Raw genomic sequence first — 14,250 nt, 5'->3', positions numbered from 1 at the left:
CACGGCTTCCTATGGATAAAGGATTTAAGCCTATAGGGGTCTCCCAAAATATACTCGACGGTACATGGGAGCACAAGTCCGTACTGGCACTTATCGTCTCAAAGTGGAGGAATCAACCAACCATCAGTGAGGACAATAGTTACCAGGCTTTACGACGCCGGAATACGTCTCTAGCCTAGACCTCTAAATGTTGTGCATTAAGTTCCAAAGCGTTGTTAGATTCATTGAATTTATTTTAAGTTGATCTTGCTTATGAAGTTTGCCTTTTGGGTTCACGACGAGATGTAGATGTAATTCCTAAAATTCAATCTAAAAGATGATAAACAAACTTTTATCTCTTTTGTGCAATGAAAGTCCTAGCTACTAGAGGAAAACAAAGAAACAATCTTTTCACAAAGAGCAAAGAGCACACTGTAAATGCATTTTCCTAAATCAAGCCAAACAGACTGTCAATATGCAAATGCACATGCATGTATTTGTTTTCGACTTTCTTAGTATTGATGCTAAAAAGAAAGTTGATGTACAAATCTGAGTTTGCTTTCAAGCGACAAACACAAACAAGCTTCTTTTCGAAATCAAAAGATAGAGATGACTACGACACTTTATGATTTTGAAATGAATACTCGTTTTTGACACTAGAAAATCACAAATTCAGACCAAAGGCAATAGTAAAAGTATAATCGACCATCAACAGCAATCAAACTTTCTCCTATGATTGAAATCGACACTTGCGACAGATCTAAATCAAAGGATGATAGTACGATTATTCTACTTTTGCAATGGAAAACTGTAAACGACTCAACAAACACACAAAAACATCTACAGTTCTTCTGTACAAAGGAGGCGGAATAACAGCAAGGAAAAGGGGTTTTAAACAGACATACATTGATCATAGGCAGCAAAATTCAGAGACAAAACTGGAAAGAATGAAGCACAAGAACCTCAGCTGCACAGGGTTAGTCTGATCAGCGCACCTGTAACACAGAGAAACTGCATTGCAGCGCAGGTTGCCCTTTCGGGAAGTGCGTTGAAATGTAGGATCTCTTAACAGTACCTGTGCTGGGCCAGAAACGAGAATCTGTCCAGGTTCTGGGTCACAGTTTGCAGTTTAGTCTTTGGTTTTTGGCCGAGTAAAAGCAATCAGTAATGCACAATCAGGGGTAGATCTAAGGAGGGTCTAAGAGCTATCACAAGGGCAATCAGATCGGTTGTGAATCAGCTGTTCAAATCATAAACAAATCCAGTGAATGGATTGAAGCAATAGATGTCTACTTTGCATTTGTTATGGCAAATGCAGTTCAAATGCTACTTATAAGTTTATGAAACAAACAACAAAGAGATACACAAACAAACTAATTAGAAATTCTCCCCAGCGAAGTCGCCATTTTGTTACCGGGAAAAGTGTCTATTTAGAACTGCACTATCCCACTAAGGTGTGACAGCTGCCTTAGAAACAAACAGAGAAAAACTACTTTTGTATTTCCTTTATGAACTATAGACAGAGAGGAATAGAAAGAACCAACCTGTGTCTTGCGCTAATCCTTTGATCAAATCCTTCTCTTCTTCGACAGTCTCCAGCTACCTGCTCCCTTACTTGCCCAACTTCACCAATTACCTGTGAGATCACAGAAGAAGAACACTATACAAAGACATAGATCTATATTCATAAACAACTTAGGATCAGATTTAAGTTAACCATACAAATGTAACAAGCATCAATGATACAAAAGCATGGAGGAAAAACTCAAATAGTTTTTATTGATAAACAAGAAGATCCAGGAGGAGTTACAACCGATGGTTCCTGACCTAGCATCAACCTCCCAGCAAAGAAGCCCCTCTTCACCTCCAACAAAGCATAGATCACCCAATACTCTGATGTTTGTCTCAAAATTAACAGCAATTCCTTACAATGTGCAAAATTCCAGCCTCTGGATCTCTGGGATGAGGGATCCATATATAGATGTGTGTAAGGAGGATGAGTCAGCTTGTGATTTGATTAGTGTCTTCTCTCTGTCAGTTCTTGCTTCCACTTGGAGACTGAAGGCCTCTTACTCATCCTTGGTCGAATTCAGTGAGGCAAGTGTCATAAGAGAAGATTCTGGAAGCTTCCATTGTCTCTCCACCTCGCGGAATGACACTTCCATTTGTCATTTCTCGCCCAACGCACCCTCATAGTGCATTTAGGTGCGTTGCAATGCACCTAGCTAGTGTGTTTAGGTGCTATGCAACGCACCTAGCTAGTGGAGCAGCTGAAATGATCCTGTTTTGACTTATTCTGAGCAGTTTCTGGTGGAGAACTTCTGGGAGAAGCTGTAATTTGTTGACCTTGTTCCTTTAGGGGTTAGAACAACACTTTTAGGGACTTAGGAGCCCTTGGTTTATGGACATTTCATGCTTGGAGCTGTAAGGCACAAAAATGTCTATAACAGTTTCCCCCTAAAGTACGAGGCCGTTAACCTTTTGGTGTCGGGTGAAATGCTTTATTATGAGGATCCGAAGTTATTTCAATGCTGGGAGGAGACCTGTAATAAGATACAATACAATACATTATCTTCATACTGTTTTTCATGATCTAGTTGAGGCAGACATTCCCATGCTCAGCTTTATAAATTCATTTTCATGTACATAGGACAGACAATCGTCTGATTGTAGACTGATGATTCTGATAGAGCCATCATCCTTTTGGTAGGATGATTATCTGTGCTGAAATGCTGTACATTTAATGTCTTTATTTCCCTGGATATATATCACAGCCCGGATGGATGAAACTAGATCCGGGGTCTTCAATCTCGTCCGATCTTCACTCGAAGTACAAGTTGATCCATGCGAGAAATGTTCTGAAGTCGAACATGGAAAGACATCGCTTGATTACCAGTCAATGATGTAAACTGTTAACAAGCGCAAGAGGAATCACCGATAATGATAATTATCCTCAAGGTATTGCAGTACAATTCACGTGGTGTGAATAAAGGACTTGGCGTCGAACACCACGCAAAATCTTTCGGTCGAAGGTCATTGATGTAAACCTGTCGCCGGAAGTGAGAAACTTGCCTTTGAGGCATGCAAGCTTCAAAGTACTGGATGGGGTGTTCCTAGACCAACTTCTTGGATAATGAGCTGATCTCGACAAGAAGTGATCCGTCACAGGAGGGCCTTAATGAATCCCACATCAATGACACGGAACGGAGCAAATGATTTTGATGGAGGTGAAAACGATCTGATGATATACGGTTCAGGGTGGCGGTCATGAAAGACTGGAGTATAATGTATGGTAGTGGGTGGGACACAGGTGGCTTCTCTGGATGACTTCTCTTGAACATGTCGGCGACACTGATGTGATGGATTGGTAGCATTAACCCCAAATGTGGATGGTATGGTGTGACCATGGCGATGTGACCGGTGAATGAAACAACCCAACCCGACTTGGACACGGAGTGGAAGTGTCATGTTCAAGAGCGACTTGCTACCAATAAAGATTCTTTTGAGTTTTCTTCCCAATTTTTCCCCAGTCATTGCTGACCAGCACCTCTTTATTTTTGTCAAGCTTGAGGAGGATAACATATGCTTGTTCTATAATTTGCCCTTCGGGCAAACCCATCGCTATGTTTTAACGAGCCTGGCGATAATGAAACTCGTTCTCATCTAAAGACAAGTTTGTTGCTATTAATCTTTTTAACGAGTTTAACGACAAAGATAACTCGGTCCTTTTCAATTTTAGAGAGTCTGAAAAGGTACGTAAAGGTAACTCCAAAATTCCTTTTTCGTCATCTAATCCCTTAAGTCCGAAAAAGTATAAAACAATACATAAGGGATGAATTTTCGATAGTTTTAACGAGCCGAACAAAATAAGCGCTCGATCTTTTTGTGCAATAATCCCTCAGGTCCAAAAAGATTAAAATCTAGAGGAGGGATAGCACTTCCTGTCCCTTTAACGAGCTGGAAGGCCAAGGACTCGGCAATCTTTTCATATTTTACGAGTCAGTTGAAAAGAGCTTAAAGAAGACTCGTCTTTTGAGGAACAAGTGATAAAACGGGTAGCAGCTGATTCCAGGTAAGGTTTGGAATTTTCCAATCACGACAGTGTCACAAGGATGGCTAGTGAAATCACTCTTCGCAGCTGTTCCTCAAAATGGGTAAACAATCAAGTGGAGGTGACGGTGCAAACACGACCAAGGCTTTAATGGCTGAAGTACTACATTCACGATGGTTATTTACCAGGGAATAGTCCATTTTTTAACGAGCTTAAACGCGGGTAGAAACATTTGCTCATGTCTTATGTTTATTTTTTAACGAGCTTGAACTATGTGCTAAAACTGCTTGATGCGGATTTATTTTTTAACGAGCTTGAACCCTGCAGTAACACTGCTCGTGATAAGTTTGTATGCCCCCAACATAATAACTCAAATCTAGGTGCATGGTACTTGGTGAAGCTGGGCAAGTAAGGGAGCAGGTAGCTGGAGACTGTCAAAGAAGAAGAACACTATACAAAGACATAGATCTATATTCATAAACAACTTAGGATCAGATTTAAGTTAACCATACAAATGTAACAAGCACCAATGATACAAAAGCATGGAGGAAAAACTCAAATAGTTTTTATTGATAAACAAGAAGATCCAGGAGGAGTTACAACCGATGGGTCCTGACCCAGCATCAACCTCCCAGCAAAGAAGCCCCTCTTCACCTCCAACAAAGCATAGATCACCCAATACTCTGATGTTTGTCTCAAAACCAACAACAATTCCTTACAATGTGCAAAATTCCAGCCTCTGGATCTCTGGGATGAGGGATCCATATATAGATGTGTGTAAGGAGGATGAGTCAGCTTGTGATTTGATTAGTTTCTTCTCTCTGTCAGTTCTTGGTTCCACTTGGAGACTGAAGGCCTCTTACTCATCCTTGGTCGAATTCAGTGAGGCAAGTGTCATAGGAGAAGATTTTGGAAGCTTCCATTGTCTCTCCACCTCGCGGAATGACACTGCCATTTGTCATTTCTCGCCCAACGCACCCTCATAGTGCATTTAGGTGCATTGCAACGCACCTAGCTAGTGTGTTTAGGTGCTATGCAACGCACCTAGCTAGTGGAGCAGCTGAAATGATCCTGTTTTGACTTATTCTGAGTAGTTTCTGGTGTAGAACTTCTGGGAGAAGCTGTAATTTGTTGACCTTGTTCCTTTAGGGGTTAGAACAACACTTTTAGGGACTTAGGAGCCCTTGGTTTATGGACATTTCATGCTTGGAGCTGTAAGGCACAAAAATGTCTATAACATGAGCCTATAATGATCTAAGTAAGAGGGAAATGGCCTTTGAAGTTCGAAATGATGTATCATGGCATGATGAATCGATTTCTAGAATTTGGAAAAGAAATTCCATATTGCAAAGCTATTGGAAAATATTTTTGAAAATAAAAATCCTTGGATACTCTGATTTGAAGTTCAAGATGTTGTTGAACTTGAAATGGCACTCTACAGTTGATTGAAGAATTGATGTTCCATTTTGAACATCCATTTGTATATATATGATGTGCATAGAACCTAAATGAATTCAGATTGAAGTGCTTCATTCACGTAGAGTTGCCATTGAGCATCCTTCGAAATATATGCATGGGATATTCTAACTTTGAGGCTGAGATATTTCTCCTATGATATGTGACTATATGGATATATTGTTAAGAAAATTTGGATGCTGCTTTTGTATGATATCTGCCATGATATGTTGGACGAGAGGTCCATAGTACGATTAAGGATGAGTACGATGTTGCTAGCATGGCTAGCTGTGAGGCCGAATGAAGAAGCTCCTTAGAGAGATGTTTGAGAATGATCTAGATATGACATGGATACATTGTGATCCAATTGGCATAAAATCCTATATTTATAATTAGGACTGAGATACTCTCATATATTGAGATAATGCAACTGTTCAAAATAATCTCAAGCTTCTGGTTGGCACCTCCTTGAGAGGGAGGATGATTATGGTATCCTTTTGTGATTTATATGATTATTTATGTTCTAACATGATATTTGATTTGATGTCCTGTATGAACAGGAAACAAGTACTATTGAGACAATCTTTCACCATATTTGAGTATGATGAGAGCAACGCTGATCGAGAACACCGAGCCAACTCTTCCTCCCTCTCTGAGCTCCCAGGGTGAGGAATTGAGATGGAAGGCTCCTCGGGTTGAGGGAACTCTGGACAATAGGGAATGACCCTTATCTGTTACCCACATGGTTGAATATGTTACTCTCCTATCTTCATAGGGTCAGAGAATGCTGCTCACATTTTGGTCTTTGCAGAGTATACCCCAGTTGACATTATACCCACAAGGATAGATTGAAGAGAATACCACTCCTCATTTGGCCAACGAGTTGAGAGTGTACTTGGTGTGTACAACCCAAGTCGATTATGATACAGGTGTTCTACCACATGAATATTCAGGGTCATCGATGGGAATATCAGTAGGCAATAGGATGGGTTGAGATAACCCTATGCGATTCCAGGTTGAGAATGAGCTCCTTGATGTGATCCCAAGGTCGAGATGTGCTCCCATGTGTGTTTGGATATCTTATTGCTCGATATAGGGTTGTAGACGTATAACTCCCCCACGAGATTCTGGGTCGAGATGTGTTCCCTGATGTGGTTCTAGGTTGAGATGTGCTCCTTGATGATATGCTCTTCGATGACGATTGATGATAATATTCCAGGTAGTAGCCTGCTGACATATATTACAGGTAGCATCTTGATGTATAGAGGGTGGTATCTTAAGCTCCCCTCGAGTAACAAATTCTTCTTCTTCTAGATTTGAGAATGTTCAACATATGAGCATGAACACTCAAGAGATAAGTAGGAATAAGCAAAGGATAGATCGAGATGTACATTGATGATTTGTGATGATGAGATAATTGAGATGGACATGGCATGATGACTACATGATATATATGATCTGTGATGATACGTGATGATACTTGAAGGTTCCAGAATGGCATATTGATCGACAAACATATATTGGCAAGTGGAATTCTCCCTAGTTGAGAGGGTGTGTTAATTTTTGAAACTACGGTAAAATTCTGCCTTGTACAACTCAAATCACTGAGATAGTGATTTCCTTAGATTCCTTGTTTCGAGAGGACCAAAATCAACCTAAATATCACCTTATTTGGACAAGCGAAAGTTGAGTTTTGAATTATTTTATTCATACATGTATTATGGAATGGATTGACCCTAACCACATGTGTAACTGCTTAGGTCAGCCTCAACCCCAAGTGGACCCTCATGAAATCCTATAAATAGAATATACCTCAAGCTCATTTGGACACATTGATCAAGCAATATTCTCTTCTCTTATTGTCTTGGTTCACATAGGTTTGTCGGAGGAAAGTTCACACAAGGGTCAGAAATCTCAGGGTCAAGGCTCACACTAATCTAGGGTTTTCTGGATCTCGAACGCTGGCATAGAACTGGAAATTTTAGTCCTTGGAAGCTGGCACATAGTGGTTCTAACAATGTCTAGGGAGCCTTGGATGTTGGCATAGTGAGTTATGGGACCGTCCAAGGTTTTAGAGATAGATCGAGCTGTATTAGTCCCCAGACGCTCGCATAGAGTGGTCCTTAGAGCGTTCAGGATGCCATAGACGCTCCCAAAATAGGATTATGAGAGAGTCCAGGGATTCAAGTAGATTTGGGTGTGTTTGACCCCAGACGCCCTCATCCTGTTCACCTGGGAGCATCCATATCTGTTCCGGATGTAGTCATCTAGCTATGCAGAGAGCGCCTAGATCTACTATAAACAATTGCACAACTCCTCCTCCCTGTGCTTGGGACTCATAGATGAGATTTTTTTATTCCAAAGATTCCACTCAGTGACAACAATGTTTAGCAATATCCAACAATTGACGACAGATAGTGACAACACTTTACAGTCCTCAGAATCAGGGTTTTGATTATAAGCATGATTAAATATGTTTCATGGATATCATAGTTGTTTTGTTGCATAGATAAAGTTATGGATCATTGTACTCTCTTTCCTAAATCATTTGATGACAATCTAAGAAGAAGAAGATTTTCAAGGACTTTCCCCATAGTGAGTTTTTCCTTGGTCTCAGACCAATCTTGGTGTCTCTATGTGTGTGCATGCTTTTCTTCTATTGTTCCTTTATGTTCTGCTGCATTGATGATGATGATGATGTTGTTCTTTCTATATAATTAGATATTTTGATGAATAATGGTGTAGACCTGAATAATCTAATGATGATATGGGGTGAACTTAATGTATTAATGAAGAAATCCAATTATCAAATAAAAGAACAATGTACTCCTATGAAAAATTAACATAGCAGGAAGCAACGATATGTGGCACTCAACTCGACAGAAGAAGAATACATGGCTACAAGTCCAGCAACATGTGAGGCAATTTGGATAAGAAAGATACTTATTAGATTGTTTGGTCAGATGATGGATCCAACTGTGATTTACTGTGATGATCAGAGTTGCATCAAACTATCTGAAATCATGTTTTTCATGATTGATCCAAGCATATTGATATCCTTTATTAACATTTACGGGATTGTGTGTAGAAGAAGATTATGTTATTGCAGTACATTCCAATAGAGGAACAAGATGCTAATATTTTGACAAAGGGCTTGTTAAGAGGGAAGTTTGAGTTCCACAGGTGTAGGATAGGGGTGGTTGATAATCCATTTCTTGCCGAGAGGGAGTGTTGAAAATGAAATAAGAAAGTCTCAGTTTGACTTTGCCTTCGTCAAACTAGAGAAATTTTCTATTTTAGCAGAAATCTTGGAGGTAGTTAACTGAGGTGACATGGCACTTGTCACCCAGTTAACTAAGTTAATTTGAGTTGGGGAAGCTTGAGTTCAGTTCAATATGATTGATTTCCAATTTGTAGCAATCTGTTTCGGTTAATTTGAGTTATTTTAAGTTAAACTAGTTCTAACTGTCATAAGAACTAGTGGAGGTCAAGTTGTGGAAGTGGAACTTCAACCACACTCAGTGATCAACTAGTTAACTGATCAATCACCCCAAAATAACTGTTGCATGTAGAGAATTTGAGTTACCCAGTCGAGATGGAGATTCCAAAGCAGTGTACTATCAGTTGTAACACATTCCCATGTGTATAGGTGGTGCGTGTAGTCAGAGGAAGGTCCTAAAGGAATTGCACAATTCAATAGTCAGAAATTCCTAAATAATAGGGGCTAATTTCATAAAGGAACAATGCAAGGAAATAGGATCTTGGAGGGCTTGAAAATTGGCTAAGTGTTGGACAAAGTCAGTTAGTCATGCAAAGGTATAAACTATACACTTATAGGTTGTGCTCAGGCTTGAGCAAGCATATGTATTTCATTTCTATTATCTAATTAATGAAATACAGATAGGAAAGTGTTTTTAGCAATTTATATCCCTTAGATAAATATTTGTGCATGTGTTATGTTTCCTTTTCTATGTATACGATTTCTGTTCTAGATGGTGAATTAACTTCCACAGATGAATAGAGTAGCTTCGAGTCTTGTGATTTAGTAAATTTCATGAGCAATTTTGAATCTACACATTAATTTCTACAATTTTAAACATTTGTTCATTATTAAGGTATGGTCTTGTATGTATAGTTTTCTCTCTATGGCCTTGCCTTTGTATCCTGCATTCTAGATGTTGGTTCCCTATTTCTGTTGACATGAGTTTGTTTCTCTTACCAACCTCCCCTCCCTTGACTCACACTACCCTCTGTATTGCGACCCAAACCTATGTATCTTTATTGTTGTTGTCCTTCCCCTTCACCTGGGCTACTAACTCTCCCCATCTCTGTTGCTACTTAGTGTCACTTGCTCTTTATCCCCCCAATGAAGATATGCCTAGTGCACTAAACAACCTTAAGGACCCCTCATTCCTCCCTCTCTGGACCAACATGCCTTGATAACATGCTTAGAGTTGGCGAGGCTCCTCTAGAAAGGTAGACGAGAGCTTTCGAGCTTACCTTCGAACCCATAATGTAGCCAAGTGCTATCAGGCACAAACTCCTGTTAAAATTATACATGAAATTGAGAATGTAACTGTGTAAGTCCATGCAAATAAAGATGAATTCTTAGATGCGAAGGTAATACCTTTAGTAGGAAAATTGATCCATGATTCAAAGCACACCTAGGGACACCAAAACCAATACCGTTGCAATATTTAACTATTTAGAAACATTAAGTCCCTACTCAACAAAGTGATATTAGAGTGAAATGAAGACAAATTAGATATTTTAATGCAGTTGGACGGGCTACAGTTGGAGCATTAGGACTTGGGCCTTGAGCATCAAGATATGGCCCTGAGACTTTCTCATACAAAGGCTATTTTGAAGTGTGGCAAGGGTCTTACTTTTCCAACCCCCCCTACAGATCCCATTGAACTATATACCCCTTCCTAAGTTTCCTTTATGGATTGTAGTCTCACTGGTTTGATCTCCCATTATCAGGATAATATGCTTTCTATGTTTAGTTTTTTTTTTTTAGGTTTTAGTTTTAGTTTTAGTTTTTTTTGTTTTTTTTATCTTCCGTTTACTATTTATATATAGCTATCCATTTTTTATGTCATTAGTGTTAAAGACGCTAGGATACTCAAACATAGCTAGTAAAACTAATGTTTTTTTTTTTCAAATTTTGGTCCAAATCTTTACTCTTTCATTACTAGTTTGGTTTTCCTAGTGATACATCGTAGTGGTTACAAAGACATCTATTCAAATCTCTTTTATATCTAATAGAAGTTGTAAAAAAAAACTACACATAAATCAAGTTGATTTTTTTTTTTTTTCCATGAAATTAATATTAAACTTCAGTCGACTAAGTGAAACACTACAACAGGAACAGAATTTCTTATAAATCTTGATCATAATTTTTTACAATAGTTCTATACAACAAATTAGATCAAATTAAAAAAAATCAATTAAAAAAATATTAACCAACGTAAATCCATCTTAACTCCATACCTACCAAGCGATGAGAGGGATCAAATCTATTTTCACTCTAAAAGAGGTTTGCATCTCAAGATATTTGATCCCTCTTAGCACTTGGTAGATCTAGAATTAAGATGGATCTATGCTCGTTTAAATTTTTTTATTATAAAGGAAATGGTTATGTATTGCTTAAAACGATTTGGTTTGAAGGCTAGAATCTTGTACATCATAAGCCAACTTTTCTTCTTCTGATATCCAAAAACTCCAAGTAGGATTGACATTGTTTGCATCTAAACTACAAATAGCTATTTAAAACTAATTTCCTCCATAAAATATCTAAAACACACCTACAAACACAACATATGTGCAAAACATATTAAAAAAATACTAACAAATGACTAAATCACTACATATCCTCCATAACAGAAGCAACCTGAGCTTCATTTTCGTCTGGCTCGAGCTGAGAAGATGGGGAGTCCTGACCATCGATAGAGACAAAATCTACTTTTCTCAAGTTGCATTGACATCCCATGCTACTCTAGGATAACCTCATATGATCCTTTATAGTCCTCATCAATATTGATGTCCTCTACCAGAGCCAAACTATCCAGGCGAAAATTCAACATTTCATTTGCCAATTACAGATAATCTAGCTTTACCTCCAAAATTCCCATTTTATGATTTAATAGCTTGAAATGGGTTCGTGATTCCAAAAAAATTGTTTCAACATGCTATGAGACCATAACAATAATAAATTCTATAGCACACACCATTTTAGCTAAAGAAATACCGAGCTCTTCCTCTCTAGTTACATAATCATGCTCCATAAACTTGAAACTATACACGTCCTGCTAAAAAACTTGGCGAATTATGATTATAATCCATAAATGTATGCTTCCAAAGCCTCTTCAACATTCTATATATACCATCGGGCTTACTTTCCAATTTTAAGCTTCTGACTTCACCATTAATGCTGCCTCAAGCCATAAAGACTGAACAACGAAGGAAATCAGAAGCCATAATGGAAAGATTACAAGATGGAGCAAATTCCAATGAGGGAAAAGTTATCAAACATGCAAAATTCATCTCAAATGCATGAACAAGAGCCTCTCACATTCAAAGGAATTTATTAATCACTACTTCTCCTCTCCATCTGTCTTTTATTCGACATAGCATGATGAAAATTGCCTAGGTGGCCTCACAAAATTGCCCCTCCATGTCATATATTGGCTTCCACAGTGCTGTGGGAATTAATATTGTTTCAAAGTGATTCCTTCCCGAAATATTTAATGAGACCCAAATCCTTACTCCAAATTTAATACCATGGAATGTCTGGGGTATAAAAATTCCTAGTCTATTCTTCATGGAATTGCTTTAATATGCAAATCCCCTTCATCAATATTTATCACGCCTTTTTCCAATAAAGTTCCTTGATTGGCCAAAGAATTTGTTACTGTGTTAAGGATTATCTTAACATGAAAGAGTTCAATCATTTCAATTTTATCCATTAATAACTTGATTCATTGCAAAATAAAAGTTGAGATCTACTCTTCATTCTCTTTAACCTTATTCATCCGATGGATCACAATCATTGAGTCGCGAATACCAACAATTTGGGAATTCCCTTATAGTAAGCCAGTTCCAAGCGTTGTCACAAAGCTATATATTTGGCCTGGTTATCTGTTGAGATTCCTAATCCCTAGGCAAATTTAATCTCCCTTTCTTCATCGGGGTGAAAGATAACCCCTCCTGCTCCTGCCTCCTCGAGGTTACCTTTTGATGCACAATCAAAGAATAATACATAATGCCCCATATTCTTCCTCCAACTATGGAAGTCCTTTGGATCTAGTATGATGGAATGTGTTTTATGAGCCAAGAATTCGAAACTAAAGCTGCCAACATGATAGAAGGGTTGATATAATTTCATCCAGTCCCTTTCCAATAGAGAAAGGTCTTCAAGCTCTTTCATGTCATAGTTCCTAGCCGAGATAGTCTCAAAAAGCATTAACAACACTTTAGAGGTAGAGGATATTTCATTTGGAATTTATTCCTTGAAAATTGCATGATTATGAGCTATCCATATTGTCCAATAGAGGTACTTCAGACGGTCCATCCAACTTCTCATAACCACCGAATTCATCTTCCTTTGCAATGGGATTCTATGCTTAAAGTTATCAAAATTTCTTCCCAACTCTCTGGGTTTTTTGGGAGATCTAGAACCTGCACCAAAGCCAATTTCCAGACCTCCAAAGCAAAGGGAAACCCACAGAAGAGATGGGGAATATTTTCTTTTTCATTTTGGCAATGTACATAACGAGAGGGACCATGGATGTTTCTTTTCTTTTTTAAATCTTTAGCAGTTAATACTTTCTCATGCACCAACTCCCAACATAAGAGATTTATTTTTGGAATTCCATATTCACCTCCATTTCCGAGTAGCAGGAGAATGAGGCTTCTTTTGAACTAGCAAGTTGTATCCTTCTCTAACTGAATAGATAATAGATTTATTGCTTTTCTAAATTCAACGTTCCAACCACGTGGTTGATACTGGAGCATAACCATTTAGAGATTTGATAAAAAAATTCCAAGGTTGCTGCAGGTTAGGAGGAATATTGGCACAATGCCATCCATTCCAACGAGCATGGGATCCCACTGAGACATATCAACAAGATTCTGAAGACCCACATCCTCCATCCATTTTTCCAAATCCTTTATCTCTTATTTGTATTAATAATTTTACTACTAGAATACGATTCTTCCATAAGTGGATACATTCTCCATTCCTTGATTTTCTTCCTAAATTATCAACAACAAGAGGAGCCACTTCTCTACACAACTTCCATATCTTCGAGACTTGCTCCTGCTAGATATCTTGCTCTGGCCTTGGTAATTTTTTCTTATGGAAATATTTATGGATCAAGACCCATTTCCACCATTCATTAGTTTATGAGAAAATATGTTATACTATTCCCCCCCACCTCCCCCAATGCCAAATTCATTAGCTTAGGATCCTTAATTTCTAATCCTCTAAATGCCTTGGGAAATAGAACAATATTCCAGTTCACAATATGGAATTGATTTTCATTGTGCTTCCCACCCTACCACAAAAACTTCCTCAAGAGACCACTAATTTGGTGAATGATACTCTTCGAAGCTAAAAATCCTGATACCATATAAATTGGAAGGGAGGACAATAATGACTTTATTAATACCACTTTCCCTGCTCCATTTAACCATTGTTCTCCCTAGAAGTGGATTCACTTTCTCAACTTTTGCATCACTTCCACCCACTCTTCTGCACTAGA

This window comes from Pinus tabuliformis, chromosome J (genome assembly GCF_031772625.1).
Source record: "Pinus tabuliformis cultivar Carrire ecotype Pingquan chromosome J, CPIR1, whole genome shotgun sequence".
Lineage (NCBI taxonomy): Eukaryota > Viridiplantae > Streptophyta > Pinopsida > Pinales > Pinaceae > Pinus > Pinus tabuliformis.
This window is presented reverse-complemented; position numbering follows the sequence as displayed.